Source organism: Falco cherrug, chromosome 5 (genome assembly GCF_023634085.1).
Source record: "Falco cherrug isolate bFalChe1 chromosome 5, bFalChe1.pri, whole genome shotgun sequence".
NCBI lineage: Eukaryota > Metazoa > Chordata > Aves > Falconiformes > Falconidae > Falco > Falco cherrug.
In genome coordinates, this window is record NC_073701.1 from 72,435,030 (window position 1) to 72,448,480 (window position 13,451).

At 60.0% G+C, this 13,451-nt stretch overlaps 1 protein-coding gene across 9 annotated transcripts in view; it reads right to left on the reverse strand.

The window, feature by feature from the left end:
* SHANK3 (SH3 and multiple ankyrin repeat domains 3) overlaps nucleotides 1–11,481 on the reverse strand; it is a 369,257-nt gene extending 357,776 nt beyond the window's left edge. For 8 of the 9 annotated variants that reach the window (XR_008732337.1, XM_055710964.1, XM_055710961.1 and 5 more), the window contains exons 1-2: nucleotides 11,429–11,481; nucleotides 1,857–1,906 (exon numbers count right to left, since the gene is read on the reverse strand). The gene's annotated coding sequence lies outside the window, so the exon portion shown is untranslated. Of the gene's footprint in view, nucleotides 1–1,856; nucleotides 1,907–10,640; nucleotides 10,707–11,428 lie in introns of those variants that run through there. The other variant, XM_055710962.1, reaches the window with a different exon arrangement.
* Between the last annotated feature and the right edge of the window lie 1,970 nt (nucleotides 11,482–13,451).

Below are 13,451 nucleotides of genomic sequence, written 5' to 3' on the forward strand. Positions count from 1 at the left end.
TTCTTGTGATTAGCATTTCGTGTTTCCTTTGTTTCATCCTCTGGTTTGCAAGCCTTCACTTAGAAGCTTGACACACAGTGCTTGCTGCACGCCACAGCTCAGCCTGCCTAGTGCACAGGGAAAAAGGGGCTGGGTGAAGCTGGGGCTTCCTGAGCCCTAGCCCCAGCCCCACAGAGGTGTCCATATGGTGTGCATGTGCACGGGGATCCCTTGCTTCTCAGCTCGTCCCTGCCCTGGGGTGGGACATGGCAAACGTCTGCAGTGAATGCGGTTGGCAGGTCACAGCCTGGGGACAGGGGCAGAAGCTGGAGTCCTGCTCCCCAGCAAGCTCCAGCACTGGCTGCACTGGTGCATGGCGAGTAGGTGGGAACACACTCTTGGGGACATGCTCCAGGTGTGCACACAGGAACAGTGTCAGCCAGATCCTCCACTGGCAGGAACCAGCTGGTACTGTGCCACGTAGGGGCAGGGGTCCTTGCTGGGTGCCAAGAAACCCCTGTGGAGAACGAAGAGAGAAGGCTGTTCAGAGGAGCATGCAGAGGCCAGGGCAGTGTACAACTCAGGTTAAGAGACTGGACCTACCACCAAGCAAAGAACGTAAGGCAGGTAGGGGACAGAGCAGCCCCAGATCATGGGCAGACGTTTGTCATTTTCCACCTCCTACTCGCATGGGACATCTCTCCTCAAGCTGCTTCTCCAAGCAGCTGCGGGCAGCTAGCTTCCCTGTTCCCCTCTCCCGTGCTGTCCCTCCTGCTTCCCTGTTCCCAGCATAACTGGCTGCCCTTCTCTCCCTCGGTGCCAGGCTCTGGCCCTACTACAGTTACAGCAAGCAGCAGCTGCATCCCTCCCCTGCCTGCGTCCATTCGGTGCTCTAGGAGGAAGCATGTGCCGCCCATGCCCTTGGCCTGGCATTCTAGGGCCGGGGCACCCACCATTGCTTTGCTTCCCGTTGTGGGACATGAGGTCTGGCACTTGCCAGCAATGGTGCTGCAGGTTCACTGTGTACGTGCAGTGCTGACTGACCTCGCGCCATGGCACTGCAACTCCCCTCAGGCCAGCCTGATAGCAGCCACAGAAGCAGCACCAAAAGCCTAAATGACTCAATGTGGCCAAAGAAAATGCATTTCAACACGCTGCACATTTGCACCCAGCTCCTATCAAGACCTTGCCCTGGTCTGTAGAGCCGCCTGCATGCAGCACCCAGCCTGTGAACACAGCTGCAGGGTGACAAGACCACCAGCCACACCAGTGCTGGAGACAGGCAGCACTTGCAAAGGGTCTGGTGCCCTCAGGCAGGGTAGGAAAAAGCCCCATTGCATGAGGCAGCATCCAAGCAGCCAGGGCTGGAAGAAGCACCCACACCAGTGGTGTCCAGGAACACTCCTGTCCTCCGAGACCAGTGGTACTTGTCCCAGACAGAGATCCTGGACCTCAGCTGGATGAGCCTGGAGGATCCCATCAGAGGGGGCACCCTGGCTCCCAGCTCAGGCTCAGGCAGACCTGGTTAGCCAGTGTTCCCCGGGACCTTTCTCCTTTATGCCTCCACAAAGCATGTCATGTAGTAATGACCTACCCCTGACTCATAACTGCTTTTGCATCGCTTGCAGCCTGCCTGAACGCATCCTGTCCCCTCCAGCCTGAGCTCTGCCATCCTTTGCCAGCCCTCACAAGTCCTCTTTCTGCCCTCAGCAATCCGTGCAGCCACCCCTGAGCCCCACAGCCAGGTCTCTGTCCCCGCCGCCCCAGCCAGGCTATCCCCTCCTGGGACAAGGCTGCAGGGCCCTCACCACCACCACCTCCCGTCAGGATGCCCAGGGTTTCTGAAGGCAGTCAGGGAGGGACAGAACAGCACTTACCTGAAATGACTGTCACGGGCACAGGGTCACAGCACTCCCTCTTCATCAACCTGTGAAGAACAGAGAGCAAGGACAGCATCATTGCAGTGCACTGCATGCACGGCCCCCAGGCACGCTGCACCCATGTAGGCAGCAGGTTCAGCCTCAAGACAGCAGGGAGATGTGGAACCCACAGGACTGGGAACAAGAGCATTCCCAGAGCAAACCTTCTACAGGACACCTCGGGGAGAGGCAAGGTCACCTACGGCTTGCACCCACACCTGCCGCCCTGCCGCAGCAAAGCATCCCTGGCCTCCCTCCGCAAGCAGAAGCATGCATCCTGAGCCCTCCTGCCCGTGCGAGCCCATCTTCACCCTGTGGCCAGGCACATCTGCTGCCCCTCCTAAGGAGGACCACAGGGGCTCTGCCCGTTGCCCAGGAGGGCTGGAGAACTGGCAGCCCCCCACCTTCGGGGGGCCTGTGACACAGCTCAGCAAAACCATGTGCGAGCATAACGCAGCTTCCCGAAGGAACAGCCGGGGCTCGAGTGCCAGAGGCGGTGGACACAGCTGCCCTGTGTTGGCAAGGGTCCTTGAGCACCTCTCCCACCCTGGCTCATCCACTCCCAGGCAGAGTCCTGGGTGGGACACAGCCTGAGAGCAGAGAGCTGAAATGCTGGCAATGCTGAGAGTCAGTTCCTTCACAGGGTCGTCCCTCTTGTTCTGGACGAGCAACAGGGGACCAGGAGCCAAGCCCACCTCCAGAAGACACACAGCAAGTGCCCCAGGCTAAATTCAGGAACAGCTATGGGCAGCCAGGAGAAAAGTATATCCATAATGCCTCTGCTCTTTTATGTGCTGGAAATGTGCATGCTCTCTCCCTTCGCTTCTCATTAAAGATCCTTTCTGGGTGAGTGGCTGAAATGGCTGCTCTGTTGTAGAAAATTAAAAATGTATGACTTGGGATTTCTTGGAGCACGCCTGTTGTGCTGCAGCTGGTGTCAGCAAGTGCAAGGTGCTGTGGGGGGAAGGGGCCACGGCAAGGATCCCATTTTTGCAGAGAGCTCGCGATGTGCCATGTGGGACGCTGGGGTACCACCAGGCTTTAAACATTTTATGAGATATACTGCAGCCTCCAAACGGCAGACGGGTCACAGACACTACGATGCACCTGGAAAACTTAGCAGCTATTGTGTGCCTCTGTAAAATGACGCTGTTGAGGTCCCAGCGGGGCTGTAGCACGATGCTCCGGACACAGCTGCCAGTGCCCCATTGACTCCTCTCCTGAGAAAAGCTCACAGGACACCTGCGCCATGAAAACAGAGGAAACCTACCACATCAGTTTATGTAGGAGCTAAACAAAATAGGCATGTGTGCATCCTGCTTGGACAGTTAGTGACTGTACTGAACTGAGTCTCTCTCCTGTCCCTTAGCGCTGGGAATGCCAAGACTGAGCAGGGCAGGCAGTGGGGCAGGTGACTGCTGTGCCTGCAGGGACTGCAAACCTCGATGAGCACAGCTTTGCAGGGCTTAGGGCTGAGGAATAACACCCCTGGGCACAGGGTGGCACAGGCTGGGACACCTACACAGCCTCCCTCCCACCCTTGCACCATCCAAAACCCCTCACTGCAGCGCAAAGTGTGGTCCAAAGCCAGGCAAGGACAGAGACCATCCCCAGCCCTCCGACCTCACCACTGTGAGTGGTGCCAGGAGACTTGTTTGCTGCAATTAGGAGACTCGGATAAGAGGGGTGGGTTGTGTGGTGCCGTGGAGTGGGAACTACCTGTCCACCAAAGGTGTCTCTGGCAGCTCATGCTCCCAGTTCACCCCACCACCTCCAGGCAGCCTCAGCCCAGGGACGTGGTAAGTTTGGGCTGGAGCTATACAGCATGGCTACAGCTACATGTCACCAAAGGCGGCATAATCCAAACACCCCATCATGCCTAGTGGCCTGGCTCCACACCCTCTGGGTCCCCGCATGGGCATCAGATGGACAGCTAACCAAACCACACACACGCAGCAGTCATCCGGAGCATGGGAGCCTTCCCCAGATACACACCAAGGCCCCAGGTTGTGACGGCTGCTGGCACAGCCGTGGCACAACCCCAGGAAGCCGAGCTGCAAGTCCCTGAGGGCATCTTGTCTCAATGCACCCAAGCACCTTACCACTGTCCCACCGGGTACGGGCTGAGGCAGCGCAGGCAGCACCAGGAGCAAAACAGGCGACGGAGCACGTGCGGAATAAGTGCCTGCACAGCTGTCATCCTGGGCAGAGCCCCATGCATTGAACGGGTGCAGGACTGGGTACCAGGGCTCCCCGGGAAAATGCAAAACCAAGGGGACTCAGAAACAGGAGGCAAGGATGATCAAGGAGCAAGAAAAACTGTCATAAGAAGAGAAAGGAAAAAGTGGAGATTGCTTCCTTAGAAGGAAGCAAATAAGAAGGGACACAGATAAAAGGCTGTAACATCCTGAACAGTCTGCAGAAAGGAGACGACGCTTCTGTTCTTTTCATCTCACAACATGAGGGCAGCAAATAATGTCGTGGGATCTCACACGAAGAAAAGGAAATACTTCTTCACATCATCCATAACTAGATGGTACAGCTCACCGCCACAGGAAACCCTTGAGGCCCAGAATGGTGCAAGTCCCCAGCCAGATCTAGAGGTTTCTGTGGGTAAGGATAGCAACCAAAGTTACCAGCGGTAGCAATCTGGGGGGGTGCTGCGCAGCCCCCTGCCACAGGCTCCACTGACGCCTGCTGACAGCCAGCAGGATCACCCCTTGGCACAGGCAGCCGGTCCCCAACACCCTGGGGCAGTGCCAGCAGCGGGCCAGGGCAGTGAGATGGTCCCAAAGGGTGGCTCTGACCTGCAGAGTGGCTCCGACCTGCAGAGTGGCTCCCAGCACTGGCCCTGCTCAGTCTCCAGCAGGATGGCTCTTCCTCCTGGCTCTCATTTGCACCGTGTCCATCCCACCCTGACCTCCAGAGCAGATTTGGGCCAGCACCTCCTGGGCTTCTCCTGAGCTGGGCCTCTCGAGCACCATCTTTTCCATCCTCAGGTGATGCGAGCCCAGTGGAACATCGACCATGGGAATATACATCCAGTAATGTCAAAGGCACTGATCTGCACAAGCAGCAGCTCAGGAGATAAATTAGATGCTTGTAATATGAGCATCTTCTCCCAACCCTGATAACAGGCAAAGGAGATTTATGAGTTTATTATTGGACCTGATAAATTAAACTCTTCACAGAAGAATAAATTATGCAGATGATCTGCGATGTATTTAGACTGCAGCTTGCACACTGCCAGGATCCTAGCCTTCACAGTCCCTGAGGATCCTGATGTCTGTGGAGCCAGAGGGGCCTTGTTCAGACTAGCAGGGAGATCTCCAGGAAGGCTGCTATTCCTCTTGCTCGTGAATGGCAATTCTGCCTTTCGTTTGTCCAAGTCTGATTCTTTTATCTCAAATGTCCAGATTCCCTGCTTTTCATTCAGCTTCTTCCCTTTCCAGGATAAGAGGCAAGGACTGCAGACTCACAGTAACCACAGCAGCTGGTCCCCAGCAGCCTAACAACATGACATAATCAGAAATGACAACTCAGTGGAGGTAAAACTGTCCCCAAGACAGAACTGGGAGCTGGGAAGCATCTGGAGACTCCTCTCTCAGGAGGGCTGTTGGAATGCCTCTCTGCACAGAGACACGGCCATGGGGTTATGAATGGCAGATGGGACACACACACAGATGCCTGTGATCAGGGTTCATACACAGGGGATGTGACTCTTTCTGCCTCCTGAGATGTCCCATGGCCCTGACCCCACAAAGGGACAATGCCACTTGGTCCCTCTCACAAGCATCATCAAGGGATCTATTCCAATTGCTCCAGACAAGAAATGCAAAGCTTCTCCAGCAACAGAGCAGCCACAAACCCAGGCCAAGGGCCATGGTGCCACAGGCAGACACCACTGCACAACTCTGTGCGAGACCAAGCTCAGCCACTGGCCTGGCCACGCCGCAGGCAAGTTGCCACTGTAGCCTGGCACTGCCTGGCACAGCCCCGTCAGGCACAGCTGCTCCACATGGCCCTCATGGGCCTGTGGGACCCAGGCTGGAGGCGAGCAAGCAGTCAGGGGAGCTCGAGTATGGCCATCAGCGTCCCAGCAGGCTCCTGTCACAGCTCCAGGGACCTGTGACCCTGCAGAGGAGCAGGAGACATCAAGGAAGGGGTACAGGCTGCAATCCCCAAGCCCCAGCACGTGATGTCCTGTATCCCCACGCACGCTGGGAGCTGTAGTTCTTTTCCACCAAGGCCAGGAAACATTACATCACGCTGTAAGGACATAGCTGAGCCTCTGCTAAGCCTTCTCCAGGCAGGGGAAGGTCCCCCAGGCAGCCCTGCCTGTGGCCAGCTTCCGCCAGTGCTGAACAATAGCGTCCAGGGCTGAGCACTTACGGGGCCACTGCATTTCCTGCCATTCTTTTCACTCCCCTGAGGATGTCTATAAAAAGCAGAAGAATCCAGGCCTGGAAGTCCAAACCACCTCTTAAAGAAGCCAGGAATGCCAGCCACTCCGGGGGGAGGGAGCCCCGCAGTCCTCAAGGTGGGGAGCGGCTGCAGGGAGGTGGGACACAGCCCAGGACCCATCGGTTCTGTCCTGGGGAGAAGCACAGCCCTGAACCAGATTACAGCCTCAGGTTTCTCAGTGCAAAAAAGGCCCAGCCAACCACCAAACCCACCCCTGCCCACTGAGGTCTCTCTGTTGTTCTAGAGCTTGCAAAGTCATCCACTTTGGCATGAAAGAGCAACCCAAAGAACTAGCTCCTTCCAGATGAGCAGCCCCTCAAACCAGGGGCTGGGCTGGAGCACAGCCGCTGGGCCCCGCCAGGGAGGGCTTGTGGCAAGTGGAGGCTGTTAGGAGGCTGTTTGTGTGGCACACATCCCGCACATGTCCTGGGGGCTTGGTTCCACTTGGGGAGGAGCTCACTGCGGTGAGAAGCTGGCACCGATAGCCCCCCTGCACCAGGCTCTGCACAGCCCCGCTCCCACCCAACGCCACCCGTGCAGGCGCAGTAGAATCCATGCAACATCCAGAATCGCAAACTCACAGAGCTGCTGCCAGAGAGGGGAGAACACGCTGCCGCCGGAGAAGATCTTTCAATATTTAATGATAGAAGAGTCTCCTGATCGACCTGCTTCTCCGGTTACGAAAGTCCCCATTTGTTCTACTCCCCATACCGAGATGGGCGGCCTGACCACCGGTAGTGGCACAGGCACGCCATTCCCTGAAAGTTTGGGCTGATCCTTGAGGGACTTCCACAAAGCCAGTGCTGCCTCCCCTTCCCACGCTGCCAACAGGAGCCAAGACACTCACGAACCAGAGCTCTTGCCTGTTGTCACAGCTACAGCAGCTCAGCTGCATTTAGGAGTGGGAAGGCAATTTACTCTTTGTACTCGTTTTAGCTGCACGGCCTCCCCCTGCTCCAGGTCTGCCATAGCAGAAGGGATTCTTGCCCCACGGCACTGCCAGCCCCACAGGGCTTCCGAGCCCCTGCTGCACCCCACAGATCCTGCTCCATGTGTCCCTGGTGCCAAGGGCAGAGCTGGACCACCAGATCCCACCTCCCAGGCTAGGGGGCCCTTTCCCTGAACCGCAGCTCTGCTCACCTCAGCTTCTCCAGCATTCCTTGCAGCTCCTCCTCATCTCCTGCACAAAGGGAGAGTGGGGCAGGAGCCAGGAACGATGCCAGGCACGCTGGCCCTCCCAAAGTGACCTCCCAGCTGTGGCCTGTCCCTGGAATACTCCTCGGTCCCAAAGGCCCCTGCCGGGAGCAGCTCCTCTCCCACAGCCCCACCACATGCACGCTCTTGCCCCAGCTCTCACAGGAGAGCTCAGCTCTACCCCAAACACCATTGCCAGCCTCTGGTCCAGCTCTGCAAAGCCCCACTGCAGCCACGCGCTGGGTGCCATGCTCCAGGGCAGGACCAGCTTGCCATCACCCCTGGGTTCCTGCGGTGCCTCCATCGAGGAGCCTCACCCCATCGGGATGCCCCAGCTCCCCAAGCACTTTGCCATGCTCTGCAAGACGGGGAGGGGAGCCCAGCCTGTCACCCTTGCTCCCCACATGCGCCCCATAGCCCCGTACTCTGCTCCTCACCACTTGCATATAATATGTCTCACCATTTGCGTATGCACTTAGCACTCCTGTGCGGAGGCAGCAGTAAGAATTTTTAGCTGATGGAAATCTCAACAGAATATTCTGTAGTGGGCTGCTTGTGTGTCTGTTTGTGTGCACCTCCAGAACACAACACTGGTTTAAGACAATGCCATACAAACCACAAACAGTACAGATATGCATTATTCATATCATAATACTAACAATATTAAGAATACTTAGGCATTACATGAATATTTAGGTGTTACACGCTGTATAACAACACCAACACCCCACCCCCACCCCGGTTATTATCCAAAAAAACGACCGTGTAATATTCTCCTTTGTGCCCTTTTTTGCGCTCAGCCCCTTATGCCACATACCTTAAAAGTTTGGCATCATCAGCAAGATCTCCACACAGAGGGCTACTGTGCAGGTGCAAAAAGTGCAAGAACTTTGTAATGCATTTAAGTGCTAGCATAAAAAGAAATTATGGAAACTTATGATGTGTTGTCTCCATTACCCACATGTCACTATTAAGACAGAGTGACAATGGAAGTTTTTACTGAAGTTTATAAAGTTGGGGGGGGGGAGGGGAAGACCTGACCAGGCCCCAGGTGGGAGCCATCCCTGCCCTCACACTGTTCCCAGGCATGTCGAGCCTCAAGCCTCACTGCCTGCACGCAAGCAATGCACACACCATGCACTGCAGTCCCAGGGCCTCCAGCTTCCACTCCCACTCTCAGAGCATGGGCTCTCCTGCAACATCCACATCTGCGAGGGCCGCAGCAAGCACCCAGCAGACACTGACCAAGAGCAATTGCACATCCTGGGCAAAGGCACCCTCCAGGAGACCTAACCAAGAGAAGATCAGTGCCCGAGTCCTCAGCTCTGCTCCTTACGACCCGAGACTCTGGCAGAAGCACCAAACAGCTAAAAGACCACCTTGGATGCTAACTTGGCAAGATATTTTCCCACCGTACCTTGCTATAGGTACAGCTGCAAAGCTAGCCTCATGTTTGACTACATTTCTCACAGATGCCTGACAGATGTAACCCTTACATCACTGAACGCTTTGAGGATCCCTGTCCACAGATACCAAGGCAAGAAACAGCTGGTATGGTTCCTGTGTAAATCCCATTTGCTTAAATCCGTCACTCCCTCCGTGCTAGCATCCTGATTTACACAAGCATCCACAGGCGCTCATGGGTAACAGTACCTGTGCAGTCACATCCAGCTCTGGAGTTTCCTGCTTCCTTGACCCAGTTTTGGAAGAGCAGGAGCGTAGCAGACTCACTTTTCCAGCAGTTCCCCAAGACATCAGGGACAGGCAAAATTGCAAGCTGAGGCCCAGACACAAGAACACAACCACACAAACCCCATCCCAGGACTGTCCAGCACACCCCAAGGCCAGAGAACGGCTTGTTATCCATGACAGGGTAGGGTGGAGCCGACCTACTACACAAATTGTGCTTACAGACAGGCAACGGAGCGCACAGAAGAAAGGTGCACTGAGCATCATGCATAGGTATGTGCAAAACCCTGAGAGTAGATACACCCAATTATGCACAGGTACACAAGAACTACAAACAGGTAAGTTACAAAATCAACGTCACGAACTTACAAAAGCAATGCCCTGCTTTCACCAGAAGCCCCCGTGCTACCTGACTAAATGTTTCTGGACCACACCATAGGTGCCATGGTCCCCATCCTCTGCTGCACGCTCTGCCTGCCTGCATGCTACCAAAAAGCGGGGCTCCTGCTCCCCAGCACGCACCCCCAAGCACAAACCCCAGCCCTGACTTCCCAGCACGTACGTGTTGCTGCAAACCACAGCGTCTACCCCCAAGCACATTCAGCTCATTGCATGTCTCAGCCCTGACCCCCCAAAATAGACTCCCACGGCAGCTGCAGCCCCTGCTTCAGCCCACACGCCCCAAAGCACATCGCAGCCCCCGACTCCCCAGGTCCGGCCGCAGCTCCTGCCCCGACGTGCCGGCATCGCCCCACAAGCCACAGCCCCTGTCCCCCAAGCCACCCCCCCGCAAGCCACGGGCCCTGTCCCCCAAGCCACCCCCCCGCAAGCCACGGCCACGGCCACCCACCCTGTACACCCCAAAGGGAGCCGCAGCTCCGCTCCCCAAAACGCACAAACCGCCAGCCACAGCCCCCGGCTCCCGGGGTGGGCGCCCCCCGCAGGCCCCGGCCCCGGCTCCCCAGCACGAGGCACCGCACCCCCAGCCCCATGCCCGGCACACACGCCCCCCTGCAAGCCACGGCCCGCGCCCGGCTGCACGGCCCCGCACCCCCGCCTCCGCTCCCCCCGCACCCCACCCTCCGGGCACCCCCGCACGGCAGCGCGCCCCCCCCCGGCGCCGCCGCCTTCCCCGGCCGTGGCACCAGCCTCGGGGCCGCCCCGCCGGCGGGCAGAACCCTCCCGCCCCTGCCCCACCGAGCCGCCGTCCCTCCGCCCGAACGCGCACCTGCGCGCCCGGACCCCGACCCGGAGCGGGACCGGGACCGGGAGGCGGAGCGGGACCCTCCACGGGCGCCCGGGGCAGCGCAGCCGCTCGCTTCCCCGCGCAGGGCTGACCCCGCACCGCGCTCCCCGCCCCGGCCCCGCCGGCCCGGCCCCGGGGCCGCTCGTTACCTGGGGGGCGGCGGGCGGTGGGGCCCGAGCCACCATAGCCGCGGCGCGGCCGGGGGCAGCGGCGGCCGCCGGCAGCGGGAGAGGCGCGGGGCGGCGGGGGCGGCGGGGCCGGGGCGGGGAGCGGCGCGCGCGGCGGATCCTCCGCGAACTCGGCCCCCGCCGCCGGCAGCGGGTGTTAGTTTAAGGAGTTGTCATGGCAACGGGGGAGCCGGTGCGCGCGGGAAGGGGCGGGCGGAGGGAAACTTCAGAGGCGGCTGCTCCGGCCCCGCCGCCGGCCGCCGCCCCCGGGGGTCTCCGCCGCCCCCGCGGCCCCTCCGCCCCCCCCAGAGCCTCTGTCCCCCCCCCGGCACCTCCGCCCCCCGCGCTCCCCGGTGCCCTCCAGCACCTCCCGCCCGCCCCGGCCCGCGGGGTCGCGCTCGGCGCCGGCTCTGCGTCCCCCCTGCCCCGGCAGCCCCGGGGAGAGCCGGCGGGCGGGGGCAGCCGTGGCCCCAGCGCACCCCGGGCGGGCGGGCCCTGCCAGCGGGACGCCCCGAGGGCAGGACGGGGCTCCTCGCCTTGGGGTCCCGGCACAGCGCCGGTTCCTGGCCCCGCGGCCCAGCCGAGACCCACGGCCCGGGTCCGTGTGGCCAGTCTGGCCCCACCGAGCCCACAGCCCCGCTGGCCCCAGCCCTGCTGGAGGTACCGGGCTGCCCCCTCCCGGGCTGCCCCAGCCGCGGGGAGCAGGGCAGCCCCAGCCCCATACTGCATGGGGCGGCCGGGCCCTCATGGCCCAGCCTCGGTGCCGTTACCTGGTGCAGGCCCGTGTGCTCCTGCACAGGCTGCTCTGGCTCCTGGCGCCCGCGGAGCTGGAACCTACAGGAAACCCGTGGCCGCCAGCTCGGCCCTTTTCCTGCCAGGAAGGGGACACCCCTGCCCCCCCCGGGCCGCCGCCCCGCTGCGCCCCACGTCCTGCCACGGCTGGGCTCAGGCTGCAGCCCAAGGCACACGACGCCCCAGGTCAGGGTCTGGCCGTGGGGTCCCATGCGCGCACAGGTGGCTGCATGAGCACGCATGGGGGGGCTGCGGCAGGCTGTGCATTGCAGTGGGTCTGTGGGGTGCAGAGCTCTGGGGGCTGCACGCATCCGCGGGGGGTCAGGATGTGCCTCTGCATCCTATCTGGGGAGCCAGGAAACACCTTGCCGGAGCAGAGATTCTCCCTTCCTGTGGGAGCACCGCGGGCTGGGAGGAAACCCAGCCGCAAGGCCGAGAGCCGGGCGCCAGCAGCGCTGCCCGCAGCAGTGCCGGATGGACGGGCGGGCGGGCAGGCAGCCGGCGCCCTGGCGCGGGGCACTCACTGGGGCACACCGGTAGCCCCCGCCAGCCGAGGCAGGGCAAAGGGCCGAGCCAGCAAGCGCAGGCCCAGGTCACGGCACTGTGTCACCCCACCGCAGCACCCTTGGCATGGCTGCGGCAGGGAAGAGGGACCCTGCCGTGCCCAGCTGCATCTGCGCACCCAGTGGGGACACCCACTGCCCTCCCTGAGGTGCCCCTGCGACCCCCCCACGCCTACCCAGCCCGGCATGCCCCTGGCCCCCGCTCCGCTCGGCAGCCTCCATGCGCGCAGCAGCAGCGTGCAGCCGCAGTGCAGCGCAGGGATGCGTGTCTGAGTGGGCTCGGCTGGAAGGAGGTCAGGCGTGCCTCCGATGGACTGACTGAGCCCTGAGCCGCACAGGCATCCATGCCCAGCAGCTGCGGGGCCCCACGTGCTCTCTCTGCTCAATGCCATGTCCCCCTCCAGGAACAAGCTGCTGCCTCATCCCAGGCAGCAACTTTGTCCCTGCCTGACAATTGTCCCATCTTTGGGCAGTGTGAGTCACAACCAGCTCGGGAGACCCATGGGAGGCTGCAGGACCTCACAAGACTCTTCTCCCTATCCATGGGACAGCTTTCCAGCATCCCCTGGGGCCTGTGCTGGCCACAGCTCCTACAAATCCCTCCTCCTTGGTCTGAGGGGAGCCACAGCCACCAAGGGATATCTTCCTGTTACTTTCCAGGTCAGCGCTGCCACTTCAGAGGCTCAGAAATAGTGTCCGGGCTCTGCCTGTGCCTTTGGCCAGTTTTTGGTCATGTGATGTTTAGTTGTGATTCTTTGGGTATTTTTTAGCTCAGAGAGGGAAACCTCAGGATTTCCATCACAAGCCTGGAAAACCAAGAATGCTCTGTTCCCATAAAGCTGATACGTTCCCCCAGTCCCATGACTCCCAGCATTTTCTGAGTACTGCAGCGTTCACACCAGCAGTTCAGAGCTGGTGCTGTGATGATGTCTGCATAACCCCACGGTGTCAGGAACAAGTGCCAGCTGCACAGGAAGGAAAGGTGTCCTGGGGTCACAGGAATGGGACCAGACCCTAGACACAGGGGAGTGGGGTGGGTACTGGACTTAGAGCCCCAAGAACCCCTCCTAGGAAAAACAACATGTGAACAGGTCCTGATGGAGGTTAAGCAAGCAGATGCTGGCGGTGCAGCACAGAGAGCAATTAAACTGTCAGGGATGAGCCTCGGTGGGTGGGGTGGGGCAGAACCTCTTCCTTTTGGCCAGCAGCCCCCAGGGAGGGCTGAGTGGGAGACCCTGTCACAAGTATCCCTGAGCTGTGGTGTGCAGTCCGGGAGGCTGAACTAGCACACAAACAAACAGGCTCTGGCTCGGTGAAATGGGAGTCCTAAACAGGGGACTCTGCAATGAGGCAGGTCAGTGGTGGTGCACCTGCTCCTGGGGGATATGTGCACACCGGCCCCAGGGAGCAGGCAGCAGGCTTGACAGGGCTGGGGGGG